The 14,892-nt window shown below is 45.6% G+C and overlaps 1 protein-coding gene across 1 annotated transcript in view; it reads right to left on the reverse strand.

Moving 5' to 3' along the window:
• Positions 1 to 13,976, reverse strand: part of FAM166B (family with sequence similarity 166 member B) — a 36,346-nt gene extending 22,370 nt beyond the window's left edge. The window contains exon 1 of the transcript XR_005202530.1: positions 13,800 to 13,976. The gene's annotated coding sequence lies outside the window, so the exon portion shown is untranslated. The remainder of the gene's footprint in view (positions 1 to 13,799) is intronic.
• Positions 13,977 to 14,892: the final 916 nt, after the last annotated feature.

The following is a 14,892-nucleotide window of genomic DNA, read 5'->3' on the forward strand; positions in this document are numbered from 1 at the left end:
CTTCAACCTCTGATATCCTTTCTTCTGCTTGATCAATTCGAGTGTTAAAACCTGTGCATACTTCTCAAAGTTCTCTTATTGTATTCTTCAGTTCCATTAATTCACTTATATTCCTCTCTAAATTGTCCATTCTCGTTAGGATTTCATCAAACCTATTTTCAAGGTTCTTAGTTTCCTTACATTTGGCTAGAACATGTTCCTTTAACTCACAGAAGTTTCTTATTATACAATTTCTGAAGGCTAATTCTGTTATTGGAACGCACTCATTCTCCATCAAGCCTTGTTCCCTTGTTGATGAGGAACTGTGATCCCCTGTGGAGGGAGAAGCATTCTGATTTTGAGTATTCTCAGCTTTTTTATGCTGTTTTCTTCCCATCATTGTAAATTTATCCACCTGTCGTCGTAATTACCAACTTTCAAATTAGGTCTCTGAGTGAACGTCCAACTTGTTGATTCCCAGCGCCGAAATCTGAGCAACCCACTGCACCGGCCAGAACAGCGGTGCCAAAACTCCTGGTGCTTTTCTGCCCAGGAATCTCTGGTCTGGCTTCCCTCCTGGGTCCCCCTTTCAATAAGCTCAATGGGCGACTCTGCCTTCCCGGAGCTCCAAACATCGACCAAAAGGGGAACCAGGCCCATTCACTCCGCACTGAGAACCGCCACGCCGGTCACAAGAGTCGCGCTGGCAAGCCGTGGGGCTAATCCGCTGGGAATCTCCTGGTCCGTGAACAAAAAAAATTCGTCTGTAAGTGTGGTGTCCTCTCGTTCTCTGTGCTTTCACTGGGAGCTACAATCCCGAGCTGCTAGTAATCGTCCATCTTGGATCTCTCCTTTTTATATACATGTATATGTATACGTACACACGTGTGTGTATACATTTATGTGTGTGTGTGTACACATATATACAGACACATATGCCACAGACTACTACTCAGCCACTAAAAGGAATGAAATAATGGCATTCACAGCAACCTGGATGGAAATGGAGACTATTATTCTAAGTGAAGTAACTCAGGAATGAAAAACCAAACATCATTAAGTTCTCACTTACATGTGGGAGCTAAGCTATGAGGACACAAAGGCATATGAATGATACATTGGATTTTGGGGACTCAGGGGAAAGGGTGGGAGGTTGGCGAGGTATAAAAGACTACGCATTGGATATAGTGTAGACTGCTCAGGGGATGGGTGCACCAAAATCTCAGAAACCACCTCTAAAGAACTTATCCATGTAATAAAAAAAAAGAAAAACAAAGCTGTTCCCCAAAAACCTACTGAAATTTTTAAACATTAAAATAATCAATAAGTTGAAACTAAGTGAACAAAAATGGAGTTTGGTATTTACTCAAAAAGTTAAACATACATGCCTTTTGGATGAGAAGTCAGCTATGAATCATATTGTTGTTTCCCAGTACATCATAAATCATTATCCTTTTGCTACTTTCAAGATCTTATCTTTGGCCAGGCGCAGTGGCTCATGCCTATAATTCCAGCATATTGAGAGGCTGAGGCAGGTGGACCATTTGAGCCCAGGAGTTCAAGATCAGCCTGAGAAACATGGAGCAACTCCATTTTGACCAAAAAAGTAAATAAATAAAATCTTTGTAATTCAACCATCTGACTCCGATTGCTTTTAATTTTTATATATTCATTTTTTTGTCTTTAGAGACAGGGTCTTGCTTTGTCACCTAAACTGGAGTGCAGTGGCAGGATCATAGCTCACTGTAGCCTAAAATTCCCAGGCTCTTGCAATCCTCCCACCTCAAACTCCTGAGGAGCTGAGACTACAGGTATATGCCACCACACCTAGATAATTTTTTTTTAAGTTTTATAGAGTTGGGGGACCCACTCTCGTTGTTCAGGCTGGTCTTGAACTCCGGGGCCCAAGCAGTCCTCCAGCCTCCCAAAGTGCTAGGATTATAGGTATGAGCTACCACACCCAGTGACTGTGACTGTAATCTCTACAGCAACCACTAAGAAAGTTATTAAATATATATAACAATATATTTATCCTATAAATGCAATGTTGGTTTGAAAGAAAATTAATTAATGTAGAAGAGTGATGTCACCAAAATGGCAGAGTAGAAGTAATCTGGCTTCACTCCCTCCCACAGAAAACCAAAAACAAATATCCAGGACCAAGATTATCATCAGCACTATCCCAGACTCGAATATGAGGCTGAAACAATCCCCAGGGACACAGAAGTGAAAAACTCTGAGCATACAATAAAAGAAACAGACTTCTCTATCTGTGACAACCCTCACTCAGTTTTCTGGGCTCCATACATGGAAAATTACTCCTGGATTCAGTTTCTACACCAGATAATGTGAGACTGAGGTAGATGACCAGCTTTCCCATTATCTTGCATTCCCTTGCAGGAATGGTTTTCCATTTCCAGGAAAACCATTCCTGCCAGCCTCAACCCACAGGAGACATCACAAGTGCCTGTAGGAAGAAAAATCCCCAAGAGCAGCTAGAAACAGAGAGAGGAATTGGGACTAGGAGCCCATGTAACTCTGCTCTTCATCTCAGCCAAAGGAGTTGCCAAATTAAAGCAACTTCTCAGCAGCACCACACTGCAAGAAATACTCCACAGGTTTTCCAGTCACAAACACCTAGCCAGCCTTCCCACACAGCCAGAGCATCCCCTTTGGGACTTCCCCACCACCCTGATTTGAGATGAGGGCAGTACTACGAATGTTTGCAAGAGCCAAGGCAAACCTGGGCTTAAGGCATCTTCTATTATCAAAAAGCATATGGTGATCTAGGATTAAGGGGACTTACCAGGCAACAACAAAGAACCTCTAAGCAAACATATCCTAGAAAGACCTAAACAAGTCAGCCAGAGAAGACTAGAATAAATAACACTCCATCAATACAAAGCCACAGATGTACATCCACAAAAAAACAACAGCCAACAGGGAACCCCTAGCTCCCGAAAGAAAGAAAGAAGCCAGTGGCCAATCCTAAAGAGACACCAATGTTGAACTCTCAGATCAACAATTTAAAATGGCAGTTCTAAGGAAACTCAGTGAACTCTGAGATAATACAGAACAACAATTCAGGAATTTATCAGAGAAACTTAAGAGACAGAAATACTTTTTAAAATACTAAACAGAGGCCAGGTGCAGTAGCTCATGCCTGTAATCCCAGCACTTTGGGAGGCCAAGGCAGGTGGATCACCTGAGGTCAGGAGTTCAAGACCAGCCTGATCAATATGGTGAAACCCCGTCTCTACTAAATACAAAAAATTAGCCAGTGTGGTGGCAAACACCTGTAATTGCAGCTACTTGGGAGACTGAGGCAAGAGAATTACTTGAAACCAGGAGGCAGAGATTGCAGTGAGCCAAGATCACACCATTGCACTCCAGCCTGGGCAACAAGAGTGAAACTCTGTCTCTAAAAAAAAGAAAAAGAAATTAAACAGAAATCCTGGAACTGACCAATATATTTGCTGAACTGAAAGATGCATTAGGGGCTCCCAAGAGCAGAATGAATTAAGCAGAGGAAAAAATGACTGAGCTTGAAGATAGGCTATTTGAAAATACACAGAACAGAAAAAAAAAGCACGAAAAGGAACAATGAACACCTACAGGATATAAGGAATAACCTCAAAAGTGCAAGTCTAAGAGTCACTAGTGGTCAAAAAGAGCAAGGGGTAGAAAGCTTATTGAAAGAAATGATGACACAAAACTTTCCAAACTTAGAGAAAGATATACCCAGATGCATACAGAAAACCATACAAGCCAGGAGGGAGTGGGATAACACTTATAGAGTGCTGAAGGGGGAAAAAAAAAAAAAAAAACTGTCAACCAAGAATACTATGCCCAGCAAAACTTTCCTTCAGGTATGAAAGAGAGAGAAATAAAAGCTGAGATAATTCATCACTAGTTCCATCTTACAAGAAATGCTAAAGAGAATTCTTCAATCTGAAAGAAAAGGATACTAACATGCAAAAAGAAAGGCTGGAGTGTAGTGGCACAATCTTGGCTTACTGCAACCTCCACCTCCTGGGTTCAAGTGAATCTTCTGCGTCAGCCTCCCAAGTAGCTGAAGGAAAGTTTTATGCCTTTATTTGAAAGCATAAAACTCACTAGTAAAAGTAAGTACATAGATACATTCAGAATACTTTAATATCATGGCCAGGTAAGGTGGCTCACACCTGTAATTCCAGAACTTTGGGAGGCCAGGGTGGGCAGATCACCTGAGTCCAGGAGTTCGAGACCAGCCTGGCCAACATGGTGAAACCCTGCCTCTACTAAAAATACAAAATTTAGCTGGACAGGGTGGCATGCACCTGTAATCCCAGCTACTTGGGAAGCTGAGGCAGGAGATTTGCTTGAACCCAGGAGGCAGAGGTTGCAGTAAGCCAAGACTGTGCCACTACACTCCAGCCTTGGCAACTAAGTGAGACTCTTCATCTCAAAAAAAAAAAAAAAATTATATTGTAACTGTAAGAGATAGGCAATATAAAAAGATGTAAATTGAGAAAATTAGTATAATGTACCATAGTTTAGAAATATTTTCTCCCCTAGACAGAGTGTACTTCATACCTGGCCAAATGACTTGCTTTGATCATTGGAATGATGGCCGGCCTGACGTGAATCAAAGACATGAAAAGCAGTTACATTGTGCTTATCTTCTTGCCCTTCTTCTATCATCACAAGAAGATCATGCCCGGCTATCCTGCTGGTGCCAGGAGGAGGACAGACGGGTGGAACAGGGCAAAACCTCTCTAGCCAATTCTCATTTAGAATGCTAACTCCAGTCAATCCACACATTTATAAGAATAAATGATTGTTGTTTCGAGTTTTTGTTACTTTTTTTTTTCTTTTTGAGATGGAGTCTCACTCTGTTGCCCAGGCTAGAATGTAGTGGCATTATCTCAGCTCACTGCAACCTCCACCTCCCAGGTTCAGGTGATTCTCCTGCCTCAGCCTCCCAAGCAGCTGGGATTACAGGTATGTGCCACCATATCTGGCTAATTTTTGTATTTTTTTAACTTAGAGATAGGGTTTCACCATGTTGGCCAGGCTGGTCTTGAACTCCTGAACTCAAGTGATCCGCCAGCCTTGACCTCCCAAAGTGCTGGGATTATAGGAGTGAGCCATCACACCCAGCCAACTGAGTTTTGATATGGTTAGTTATATAGCATTTTTGTGGTAATAATTAATTGGCATAGGTAACTACCAAGAAACAGTAAACATCATACTTAATATTAATAGTAAACCATTAAAAACATTATTTGGCTGGGCACAGTAACTCATGCCTGTAATTCCGGCACCCTGGGAGGCCGAGGCAGGTGGATCACTTGAGCTCAGGAGTTCAAGGCCAGGCTGAGCAACATAGTAAAACCCTATCTCTACACACACACACACACACAAAAATTATCCAGGCATGTGGTACACGTCTGTAGTCCCAGCTACTTGAAAGGCTCAGATGGAAGGATCACTTGAGCCTGGGAGGTGGAGGTTGCAGTGAGCTGAGATTGTGCCAAAGCACTTCCAGCCTGGGTGACACAGCAAGACGCTGTCTCAAAATATATATAGATATAAAACAATAAAAATAAACAAACATTATTTTAAAGATCTAAAACAAGATAAGAGTATCTATTGCCACATTCATTAAAAATTCTATTGAAGATCTTAGGCAAGGAAATGGAAATTAAGTGTATAAAAATTAGAAGAAATAAAATTACAGGAAAGATGTCACGCTTGATTCTGAGATGACAAAGGCTTTTGAGAAGAGGTAAAATGATATAACTTACATGTTTAAAAGAGTATTCTGACTGCTGTGTAGAAAATAGGTTGAATGGTGGAAAAGGCATAAAGTGGAAGACCAAAAAGGAGGCTAATGCAACAATCCAGGCAAAAGACATGATGGCTTAGATTGGGTCAGAGGTAGTGGAAATGTTAGAAGTAGTCAGGTTATGCATAGATTCCAAAGGTACAGCTATATGGTTTGCTAATGGACTGGCTATGGGATAGAAAGAAAAGAGTCAAGGATAATTCTGAATTTTCTTGCCTGAGCATCTAATACATGGGATTTATTGAGAGGTGGAAGACAGAGAAAAAGGCAGGGAAGTGGGGCAGGAATCAAAAGTTCTGTTTTGGGCCAGTTGCAGTGGCTCTTACTTGTAATCCCAGCATTTTGGGAGGCCAAGGCAAAAGGGTCACTTCAGCCCAGGAGTTCAAGACCCATATGGGTGACATAGGGAGACCATGTCTCTACCAAAAATTAAAAAAATTAGCCAGGCATGGTGGCACATGCCTGTAGTCCTACCTATTGAGAGATTAAGGTGGGAGAATTGCTTGAGCCCAAGAGGGCAAGGCTGCAATGTGCTGTGATTATACCACTGCACTCCAGCCTGGACAACAGAGTAAGACCCTGTCTCTGAAAATTAAAAAATAACAAAGAATTATGTTTTGTACCCATTGATTCCGAAAAGCCAATTAGATATCCAAGTGAAAATGATGGCAGGCATGGTTGCTCATGCCTGTAATCCTAGCACTTTGGGAGGCTGAGGCGGGCAGATCACTTGAGGTCAGGAGTTCAAAACCAGCCTGGCCAACATGGTAAAATCCCATCTCTACTAAAAATACAAAAAAAAAAAAAAAAAAAAAAAAAAAAAAAGAAAGAAAAAAATTAGCCAGGAATGGTGGCGGGCACCTATATCCCAGCTACTTGGGAGGCAGAGGTTGCAGTGAGCCGAGGTTACACCACTGCACTCCAGCCTGCAACAGAGCCAGAATCCATCTCCAAAAAAAAAAGAAAAGAAAAGAAAAAGAAAATTATGACTAAGCAATTGAATGTAGGCATCTAGAATTCAGTGGAGAGGTTTTGAGAAGAGAGAGAAAATGGAAGTCATCAGCATGAAAATAGCATTTAAGGCCTTGGAGTTAATGAAATGACCCACAGTGTGTACCTAGAGGGAGAAGAGAAAAGGTCCAATGACAGAGCCCTGTGTATTCCACTGTTTAGAGGTCAGGAAATTGAAGAAAAAAACAAAAAAAGAGACTTGGAAGAAGGAGCCAGTGAAATATGAGAATTAAGAAACCAAATGAAGAAAATGATTCAAGATATAGTATTATGTTTTCTTAGGAGACACTGGTAATGATTTTGAAATCAAGCCAGATGACACCTTCAACGTTTTTTGTTTTTTGTTTTTTTGAGACGGAGTTTCACTCTCACCCAGGCTGGAGTACAGTGGCATGATCTCAGTTCACTGCAACCTCCATCTTCCAGTTTCAAGTAATTCTCCTGCCTCAGTCTCCTGAGTAGCTCAGATTACAGGCATCCTACCACCATGCCCAGCCAATTTTTGTATTTTCATTAGAGATGGGGTTTCACCATGTTGGCCACGCTGGTCTTGAACTCCTGACTTCATGATCCACGCCTTGGCCTCCCAAAGTGCTGGGATTACAGGCATAAGCCACTGCGCCCAGCCCCTTCAATGTATTTTTAATGGTATAAGATTTATGTCATGTTATATTATTACTATATCATATATTATACCTCCTTCTATTAGCAAGAACTAATAGGACAAAATGTTAACAACTGTTAGCTTTAGATGAATGATGTACAGGTGTTCATTATACATTTCTTCAACTTTCTGCATGTTTGAATTTTTTCATAATAAAGAGATTAGGGTGACTGTATTGCGAGTTTTGAGATAGGATCTTGCTCTGTCAACTGGGCTGGAGTATAGTGGCAGCATTACGGCTTACTGCAGCCTCGATCTCTTAGTCTCAAGAAATCCGCCTACCCCAGGGCCTCTCATGTAGCTGGGAACACAGGCATGCACCACCACTCCTGGCAATTTTTTGATGTTTTGTAGACATGGGGTCTCACTTCATTGCCCAGCTTCATCTCAAACTCTTGGGCTCAAGTGATCCTCCTGCCTCAGCCTCCCAAAGTGCTGGGATTACAGGTGTGAGCCACCACGTCCAACATGGAGATACTAATCAACCACATTCATTTAACTGTTCTTCTTAAGGTCAATAATAACCTTATATTCCAATTACCCAGGTTGTGGTATCCAAATACCATTTCCTACTAATAAAGACCCTGAATCACTGGAAAAAAAAATAGCTGACACCAGATCTGGTCAAGGTATGCACAAAATGAGTCTGGAGCGTTTTATTATATTAGATAGCAAGAAAACTGGAGCGTATGTCAGAAGGACTCAGGAGCCAACTTGAATAAATTCCCACTGGCCAAAATAGGACAGTTTTGGCCAGTGGGAACAAAATAGTGATGGCAGCAGCAGGCTATCTGCAGTGGCCACTCCCATCACACTGGCTGCAGCAGGGAGGCATGGCCAGGGCATCATGCTCCATGGAACCAACGGGGGCTGGGGATAAGCAGGAGCCTTGTCCCTTACAAGTTGGGGTGGTAACTCCCTGGGTGCTGCTGCAACTACCCAAGCTGCAGCTGTGGACCCGGGCATCCCCATGCTTTCAGGGCTGGGAGCAGACGGGGAGCCCTACCTTTCCAGGTGCAGCTGCAGCCACCCAAACCACAGCTGCAGACTCAGGCCTCCTGCTCCACAGAGCAGGCAGAAGCCCTGCCCTCCCAGGTGCAGCTGTAGCCACTCAAACTGTGGCTGCAGACCCAGGCATCCCTGTACCCTTGGGGGGCCCAGAAAAGCCTCACAGGTTCAGAAATGCCTGCTCCCACTGTCTGGCTTCTCCTTGCTGTTGGTGCCCACTCCAATCTCAGGGCAAAGTCAAAGCAGAGCCTGGGCACTGTCACAGCCTAGCTGAGTGTGCACACACTCAGGGCAGGGCAGACACACCAGTCCCCTGCTGCCTTGGTCTGCTACAGATTTTGGGTGCCAATGAGCATAGGAGGGAAACCTATCAGGGGCTGAAGACAGCTCAGTGCTAGCCTGCAGGCGCCCTTTGGCACCTATAGCCTGGGCACCATGAACAGCATCAGGAAGTAGACAGGCTCCTGGATGGAAGGGGCAGATCCCTGTTAAGGCCTCACTTTCAGGCTAGGAAGGGCCTGAAGGCTGGGGGTCAGGCTGCCCATCCCACTATGGCAGTGGGAACTTGTGGTAACTTTTCCATGTCCACCCATGGCTGCACATGGACCAACTGGCATGCACTTCCTCCCCTCTAAGCCCCATAAAAGCCCAGGCTCTGAGCAGATGTCAGGACGACCTGCTGCAGAGAGAGCTACCAACTCCAGGGCTTCCTCTCTGTGAGAGATGTGGATGTTGGGTGGACCAGCTGCAGAGAGCAGCAACTGACTTTTCAACCTCCTCTTTGCGGATGTTAGGAGGACCAGCTGCAGAGAGAAGCCACCCACTCTAGGGCCTCCCCTCTGCTGAGAGCTGCACAGACAACAGGACAACCAGCTACAGAGGAGAGCTACCCTCTCTGCTGATAGCTGAACACCTGTCAGGATGACTTGCCCATAAGAGAGGAGCTACCCTCTCTGCTAGGAGCTGTACACTCCTTAGGTCACCCTTGCTAGGGAAAGGATGCCCCCTTCAGGTTTCCTTTGAGCTGTTCTATCACTCAATAAGGCTACTCTTCATCTTGCTCACCCTTCACTTGTCTGCATACCTCATTCTTCCTGGTTGCAGGACAAGAACTCGGGACCCACCAAATGGTGAGGCTAAAAGAGCTGTAACACAAACAGGGCTAAGTCGTGACCCTTGCTTGCCACGTTATGGGTGAAAAGGAAAGAAGAGCTGAAGCCCTTTGGGGAGCCCTGCCCTTCGGGGAGCCCAGCCCTGGGAACTCCTCAAGCCAGGGCTGTGACTCCCTCTGAGGCCTGGCTGTTCTTGGCAACTCCAAGCTTCTAGGTGCCAATGTGTTCCCCAGTGCCAGCTGTGGAAGCTGCTTGCAGTGTGCCTGGTCTGGCCGCAGCCGTGCAGAGAGCCGGTGCCATACTGGCACCTGAAACTGCTCACCCTGCTGCAGCACCCAGAATGTCTGACTGTGCACAGTGGCGGGACCCCATGCTCACTCACTCACATACCCCTAACTGTTCCACACCTGTCTCACCCTTGGCAGGCATGGGACCCAGGCTGGTAGCATAAGCCAAGCACAGACTGCCTGGCCAAGTGGGTGAAATGAGACCAGAGGGCCTAAGCAAAACCTGGGCAAAGCCATCACCAGCCACAGAGGCTTCTGGCCGGAAAAATGACATCCCAAAGATCCCATAAGAATAGAACAAGCATCAAAAATGATAACTGGGCTGGGCATGGTGGCTCATGCCTGTAAACCCAGCACTTTGGAAGGCCAAGGCAGGCGCATCACCCAAGGTCAGGAGTTTGAGACCAGCCTGGCCAACATGGTGAAACCCTATCTCTACTAAAAATACAAAAATCAGCTGGGCATGGTGGCAGGTGCCTGTAATCCCAGCTACTTGGGAGGCTGAGGCAAAAGAATTGCTTGAACCTGGAAGGTGAAAGTTGCAGTGAGCCAAGATTGCACCACTGCGCTCTAGCCTGGGTGACAGAGCAAGACTCCATCTCAAAAGAAAAAAAAAAGATAATTGGGCTGGGTGCAGGGGCTCATGTCTGTAATCCTAGCACTTTGGGAGGCCAAGGCAGGAAGATCACTTGAGGCCAGGAGTTTGAGACAAGCTGGGCAACATAGCAAGACCCGGTCTCTACAAAAAATTTAAAAATTAGCTGAGTGTGGTGGCGCATGCTAGTAGTCCCAGTTACTTGGGAGGCTGAGATGAGAGAATCACTTGAGCCCAGGAGATCAAGGTGCAGTAAGCTGTGTTTGTGCCACTGTACTCCAGCCTCAAAAAGAGTGAGATCCTCTCTCAGAGAGAGAGAAAAAAAAAGATAACTAGTAATAATTGAGTACATCACATATGTGTTAAATCATGAGTTCATAATGGTACTTTAAAAAAAAAACCTTCATCGGTCAACTTTGGAAGATGGTGGGAAATCAACTCATTACTTTGAAACCTGGTAAAATAAGAGAGAAACAGTCAAGTATTTGTTCTGCCTTTCCTAGGAGATGTATTTCTGTGTAACAGACTTGAGACAGGGTCTTGCTATGATGTCCAGGCTGGACTCAAACTCCTGGGCTTAAGCAACCCTCTCGCCTCAACTTCCCAAGTAGCTGGGACTATAGTTACCTGACACCATGCCCACCTTTAACTCCTCTGTTAATGAACCTAGAGCAGTGGTTCCCAATCAGGGTCAATTTTGTCCCCTGGAGGACAACTGGCAATGTCTAGACACACTTTTGATGGTCACAGTTGGGAGGAGGTGCTACTGGCAACCATTAGGTAGAGGCCAGGGATGCCGCTAAACATCCTACAATGCACAGGACAGCCCCTACGATAAAGAACTTTTCAGTCCAAAATGTCAATAGTGCCACAGTTGAGAAACAAACATCAGTTATTAACATCACAAAAAGACCACCACTGTACACCTCCTGACAAAAGTACTAAAACCGACTATAAATTAGTTTTGCCGAAATAAACCTAAATTTGATTAAGTCACTAGCTACCAATTTATATGAAATACAGAGGACAGAGGAACATGCTAAATTATAACAGAAATCAAGACTCTGAGAAACTCTACAGGACAAATGAACTGGCTTTAAAAAAAAAAAAACAGTAAGAAAAAATATGGGCCAGGCAAGGTGGCTCACAACTGTAATCCTAGCACTTTGGGAGGCCGAGGTGGGTGGATTACCTAAGGTCAGGAGTTCAAGACCAGCCTGGCCGTCATGGGGAAACTCCATTTTATTTAAAAAAGAATAAATAGCCTTTAGCTGCCATCTTGCGACCCCGCGTGTGTGCGCCTAATCTCAGCTGGTCCACCCGAAACCTCTTGAGCACCAACCCTAGTCCCCCGCGTGACCCCTTATCCACTCCGACAAGATGAAAGAAACAATCATGAACCAGGAAAAACTCGCCAAACTGCAGGCACAAGTGCGCATTGGTGGGAAAGGAGGTGCTCACAGAAAGAAGAAGGCGGTTCATAGAACAGCCACAGCAGATGATAAAAAACTTCAGTTCTCCTTAAAGAAGTTAGGGGTAAAGAAAAAATATAGAGAATGAGCATAGATTTGTAAAGACTTAAACATATGGTCAGCTGTGGTGGCTCATGTCTATAATCACAGCCAGCACTTTGGGAGCCCAAGACGAACAGAATGCTTGAGCCCAGGAATCGATACCAGCCAGGGCAACGTGGCAAATCCCATCGCTACAAAAACTAGACAGGTGTGGCGGTGCCCACGGTTAGTCCCAGCTACTTAGGAAGCCAAGGCAGGAGGATTGCTTAAGCCTGTGAGGGCGGGGTCGAAGGTTGCTGTGAGCCAAGATCAAGCCACTGCACTCCAGCCTGGGTGATAGAGCCAGGTCCTATCTCACCAAAGAGAGAGAGAGAGAGATCACCTGCAAAGTATAGAGCTAATTTAGATTTTGATTTAAACAATGTTTAAAAATCCAATGTAAGACAGTGGGGGAAATGTAAACAACTAGATGCTTGATGATATGAAGGAACTACTATTGTTATTTCTTTGGTATGACAATACGGTGATTTAGTTTTAAAAAAGAATCCTTATCATTTAGAGATAACGTACTGAAACGTTTACAGGACAAAATGATATGTCAGAAATATGCACAAATATGGAGTGGGGAAGAGAACACGGGTATAGATGAAACAAGACTGGCCATGAATTGCTCATTGGAGAATCACTGGCATAGAAGGTACATGAAAGCAGGTACTTTCCCCTGGGCCAGGTCACATATGGCAACAGTACAACTGAGGAAAGGTAAGCCAGTTTTGCACTATGGGTTTCCAACAAAATGGTCTTACTGATCCAAGGTAAATAAACTTTCATTATTCCATTTTCTGCGTATGTGTTAGACATTTTCCATCATAAAAAGTTTGAAAAACAACAAAGGATTTTTTTTTTCGACAGAGTCTCTATCTTGTCGCCCAGACTGGAGTGCAATGGCGCCATATCAGCTCGCTGCAACCGCCTCCCAGGTTCAAGAGATTCTCCTGCCTCAGCCTTACGAGTAGTTGGGATTACAGGCGCCCACCACCACGTCAGACTGATATTTTTGTATTTTTAATAGAGACGGGGTTTCACCATGTTGACCAGGCTGGTCTCATCCTCTCCTGATTGAACCACGGTCACAGCCTCCTTCCTAATCAGTCTCCCTGCTTCCATACAACCACCACAATCTTCTTTCTAAAACAGGCACCTGGCTCTTTGGCTTGAATTACCACCACCAATTACCACAGTAATTCTCAAACATGATAAAGGGCCAGAGCACAGTGTTGGTTAAATGATCTATGATGATATTACTTAAAAAGAGGCATAAATTCCTAGTGTCTACAGATGCCACACAACAATAGAAAGCAAATTCACAAATAGTTGTAGAAAGCAAATTCGCAAATTAAATAGTTGCAAATGTTAACGCTAATGTGATGAATGAGCTGTGTTGTGCTGAGACCAAACGCCTCCAGAAAAAAAAGAACAGGATGCACTTGCCCCAAGCAATTCTGAGGCTGGCCGCCTCCACCGGCTCTGGAAGGATTGCGAACGTCTCCCGTTACTCTCGCTCCAAACTTGTGTACTACCTTCCCTTGTACGGCGCACCAAGACAGCATCTGGCCTTTTCTTGACCCTAAGGGCATCATGTATCATTTACGACCGTCTTTATTCTTTTCTCATTAGCCCTCGACAGTGAGTAGTACTTCTTGGCTCCAACTCCCATAAACGTGTAAACGGACTCCATTAGAAGACGGTAACCCCAAGCGATACGGACTGTGCTTGTATTAATATTTTTTAGAGCTTACTACAGAAATATTGAAACGATACTTGAGAATTCCTGAAGAGGACTCAGTCTCGCTGCCTCAGCTCTCTCAGCAAATCCGCACCACAGAGCGCAGCTTTCACACCCGCCTCCCGCTGTCCCGCCACTAGGTGGCAGGCGGCTCAGCGACTCCCTTTGAAACCATTCGCGCAGGAGTCGACTGCCGGGACCCCTTTTTGCCACTCAACCCTGGCAATGATTGGCTATTTTGCCGAGGCCAGGGGGCGGAGCCAGCGGCAGAACCGGAAGCGCCGGGTACGGCGAGCGCACAGAGTCCTCAGACTTCGTGCGCACCCAGGCACCGCGCCGACTTAAGGAGGACAGTTGCAGCCTCTCCTCCGGCCTGAGGGGGCAGACGGGGTTCCTACGTGATGTAGGGCGGAACTGGCTGAGAGGCATCACACTGAGGAGGGCTGGGTCACACTGAGGGGAGGAGTCACCTTGAGAGGAGGAGTCACAATGACTGGTGGAGTCACTCGGGGGTGAGGTCTCTGCGTGGGAGGAACAGAGCAAGAGGGTGCAGCACTAGGGGATTCTGACACACTGACGGTGGCAGTGCCATACTGGGGAAAAGTGCCCCCCTAAAGGGAGGCGTCTCACTGAGGAAGGGAGGGGTCTCCGAGGGAAAGCGTTCTTTGAGGGGGTGGGATCTTGCGGAAGGAGGGGCTTCCCTGCAGGTGGAGGCTTCGCTATTAGAGTGGTTTGCACAAAGTAGTAAGGGGGAGGTCCCGGCTGGGTGGTCACAGGGCGGAGGACTTGGATTCTCTTCTTTATTGGGAGGCGGCAGGATGGAGTGAGGAGGAGTCGGGGCCTAGCTGGGGATGTGCCGGCCCAAGGCTCCCTATAGCCCCGGGGTATCACCACCACCGGCGTTAAGGACGCCAGAGGTTCAAGGTGTCGGAGTCAAAGAGACCTCGGAAATGGGCAGGCTGGGCCGGGTCGCCGGCCGGGAAGGTGGACAGGTTGCTGGGCTGCTTCTGACTGCTGCTGGGCCAGAGGGGCCTACGTTTCTGCCCCGCTGGTTATTGGAGCCCAGGAATCCGGCAGGTTTCTGAGCCCGACCCTCAACTGACAGT

Source organism: Cebus imitator, unplaced genomic scaffold, assembly GCF_001604975.1.
Source record: "Cebus imitator isolate Cc_AM_T3 unplaced genomic scaffold, Cebus_imitator-1.0 Scaffold149, whole genome shotgun sequence".
NCBI classification, from domain to species: Eukaryota; Metazoa; Chordata; class Mammalia; order Primates; family Cebidae; genus Cebus; species Cebus imitator.